Source organism: Chlorocebus sabaeus, chromosome 12 (assembly GCF_047675955.1).
Source record: "Chlorocebus sabaeus isolate Y175 chromosome 12, mChlSab1.0.hap1, whole genome shotgun sequence".
Classification (NCBI taxonomy): domain Eukaryota; kingdom Metazoa; phylum Chordata; class Mammalia; order Primates; family Cercopithecidae; genus Chlorocebus; species Chlorocebus sabaeus.
Window position 1 is genome coordinate 9,718,567 of NC_132915.1, and position 3,343 is coordinate 9,721,909.

The 3,343-nt window shown below is 48.3% G+C and overlaps 1 pseudogene; it reads right to left on the reverse strand.

The window, feature by feature from the left end:
- Positions 1-834: 834 nt before the first annotated feature.
- On the reverse strand, positions 835-1,793 carry LOC103219902 (small ribosomal subunit protein uS2-like; annotated as a pseudogene).
- Positions 1,794-3,343: the final 1,550 nt, after the last annotated feature.

The following is a 3,343-nucleotide window of genomic DNA, read 5'->3' on the forward strand; positions in this document are numbered from 1 at the left end:
ACTGAGCCTGTGGACAGTGAGCTCCATGAATTATCGTCAAGATGTTCTTCAAAGTGGTTGTAGTGATTGATACTCTCAATGCCTCTTTCATTCTTTTTTGTTTGTTTGTTTGAAACAAAGGATTCGCTATGTTGGCCAAGCTGGCCTCAAACTCCTGTCTTCAAGTGATCCTCCCATCTTGGTCTCCTATGTAGCTGGGAGAGCCAGCCCAGTTGTGAGCCACCATGCCTGGTTCAATGCCTCTTTCAATCTGAAGATTGTGTCTGTCTTCATTAACTTTCTTCAGAAAAGTTAATTATTTATTTTTAAATGTTCTTTTCTTTCTTTCTCTCTTTTTCTCTCTCTCTTTCTCTCTCTCTTCCCTTCCTTCCTTCTCTCTCTCCTTCCTTCCTTCCTTCCTTCCTTCCTTCCTTCCTTCCTTCCTTCGACAGAGTCTCACTCTTATCACCCAGGCTGGAGTGCTGTGGCACAAATTCAGTTCACTGCAACCTCTGCCTCCCGGGTTCAAGCGATTCTCCTGCCTCAGCCTCCCAAATAGCTGGGATTACAGGTGCGTGCCACTAGGCTTGGCTAATTTTTGTGTTTTTAGTAGAGATGGGGTTTCACTATGCTGGCCAGTCTGGTCTCGAACTCCCGACCTCAGGTGATCTGCCTGCCTCAGCCTCCCAATGTGCTGGCATTACAGGCTTGAGCCACTGAGCCAGGACTATTTATTTTATAATTTTCTATCCTTCATTTTGTGTTCTGTTTCTTTCTCTCTCTCTCCTTTCCTTCTTCTCCTCCTTCTTCTCCTTTTTTTTCTTTCTGAAACTGATGTTTATTTTCCATCAGTCTTATTTCCATGTTGCTTAAGAGCCTGTGCAAGAACAGCTTAAGACCATTCAGTGGTTGCTTTTACCCACTCAGTGGCCTGAGCAGTGGGAGCTGCAGACCAGTCTTCTGTGGCAGGCTGAGCACACCAGTCTTCAGTAGGGAACTGCTGAATAGGCACAGAGGGCACCTGCACGCCTTCAAACCAGTCTGCAACCTCAGGCTGAGTAGCAGTGAACTCAGGAGCTGGAGCAGTCCATTCACCCTGAAATTCCTCCTTGGTCACAGCCTTTTCAGCAGCAGCCTGCTCTTCTTTTTCAATCTCTTCAGGATCTCTGTAGACGTAGAGATCAGGCGTGACCTCCCACAAGTGTTCACGGGAAATGGTGCCATGCATGCACAGAACTTCCTGAGCCAGCATCCACCACATCTGACCCACTGAGGAGCTCCCTTGTTGTTGCATGGGATGGCAATGTCCACATAGCGCAGAGGAGAATCTGTGTTACACAGAGCAATGATAGGTAGGTTAACATAAGATGCCTCCGTGAGAGGCTGGTGGTCAGCCCTGGGGTCAGTAACCGCAAGAAGCCGTGGCTCCTGGAAGGCTGCCTGGATCTGGTTAGTGAAGGTTCCAGGAGTGAAGCGGCCAGCAATTGGAGTAGCTCCAGTGGCAGCAGCAAACTTTGGCGCAGCCCTCTGGCCGGTATTCCTGGAGAATACGACACTGACACCAGCAGGGTATTCAATGGCAACAATAAGGCGAGCTGCCAGCAGAAGCTTCTCCCAGGTCCCCTTCAGATTTAGGATGTAGATGCCATCACTTTGCCTTTTCTAGATGTACTGTTCCATCTGGAGGTCAAGATTGGTGCCACCTAAGTGGGTTTCTGCTGTAAGGAACTTAAGAACATCCTTCTCCTTCATTTGCAGGACATCAAGGGCTCCAGACATTGTGAAAGTTTTCCTTTAAGTTACGACAGGAATCCAGAACAATGCCATGTGGACCCCTCTGTGTGTAGTGCAGAAATAATTTTTGTGTTTTTAGTAGAGACAGGGTTTCACCATGTTGGCCAGGCTGGTCTTGAACTCCTGACCTCATGATCCGCCTGCCTCATCCTCCCAAATTACTGGGATTACAGGACTGAGCCACCGCGCCAGGCCTGTTTTATGTTCTTATGTTCTCTGAATTCTCTCTGTGTTCTTTGAGGTTAAATTTCTGTCTTTGTCTTTCTCTCTCTTTTGGAATCCTCATTGCTTTCTTTCATACCACAAGTTTTCTCTAATCTGCAGTGAGCCTCTGTTAAGCTTTTGTATTTGAGAATGAGGAACTATAAAGGCTGACAGAAACTCTGGGACATGAACAGGGACTGCTGCCTTTAGATCATCCTTTGGCGAGAGTGGGCAGAGAACTGGCCATGCTAAGTGGGGGCTCTGCCCCCCAGCCACTCCAGTGTGGGGAGGCCTTTACTCTGGGTGTGCACACCAGCTGCTCAAGTCCTTCCAGACTGGGCACATGACTCTTCGCCTGGAGTCATTATCTGGCTGGATGTCCTCACAGTTCTGTGCATGGGGTGGGGTGGGGATGCGGGTGTTGACTGTTTTACACACAGGTCTTCAACCCTGCTTGATTTTCAGCCCCACTGGACTCTCCTACCTCTAACTGTGGAGCCCCTGGCCCCATCCCAGACTCTACAGAGCACAGCAGTTTCTTCCATGGCTCCACCCTCCCTCATCCCATCCCACCAGTAGCTGCTTGTCTAGCTGTGGCTTCCTCTGAGTTGTGGTTTCCTCTGCTATTTCCTCCAGCAACGCTCTTCACTCTGGGTTCAGTGTTGCAGAAGTAGTCTGTCGTCTTCCCTCTGCAGATGTCATCATCAGCATTGTCCTCATTCTATTTGTGTGTGTGTGTGTGTGTGTTTTTTAACACCTGTCCCATTCCTTCACTTGTGTGCTGTTGCTGGAACCTTTGGGAGGCACTTGGCCTATGGCAAACCAGACACAAAGGTCCAAAGAAACTACAGAGCTAAGTGCAGAAACAGAAAGATTCTGACACAACTGTTCTGATGTAAACATTTAACATATTGAATTGTTTGGGGCATTTGATCCATCTGCAAACACGTACATCCATGGTGTAGTTGCTAAGACACATTCTGGACCTATGCAGAGTCTGTAAACGCCTCTCCTCCAACTCTGTAAAATTGTATCTGTGGGCCTGGCATAGTGGCGCATGCCTGTAATCCCAGCACTTTGGGAGGCTGAGGCAGACGGATCACCTGAGGTTGGGAGTTTGAGACCAGCCTGACCAACATGGAGAAACCCCGTCTCTACTAAAAATACAAAATTTGGCTCATGCCTCTAATCCCAGCACCTTGGGGAACCAAGGCAGGTGGATCACGAGGTCAGGATATTGAGACGATCCTGGTTAACATGGTGAAACCCCGTCTCTACTAAAAATACAAAAAAAAAAAAAAAAAAAAAATTAGCCGGTCATTGTGGCCGGTGCCTGTAGTCCCAGCTACTCAGGAGGCTGGGGCAG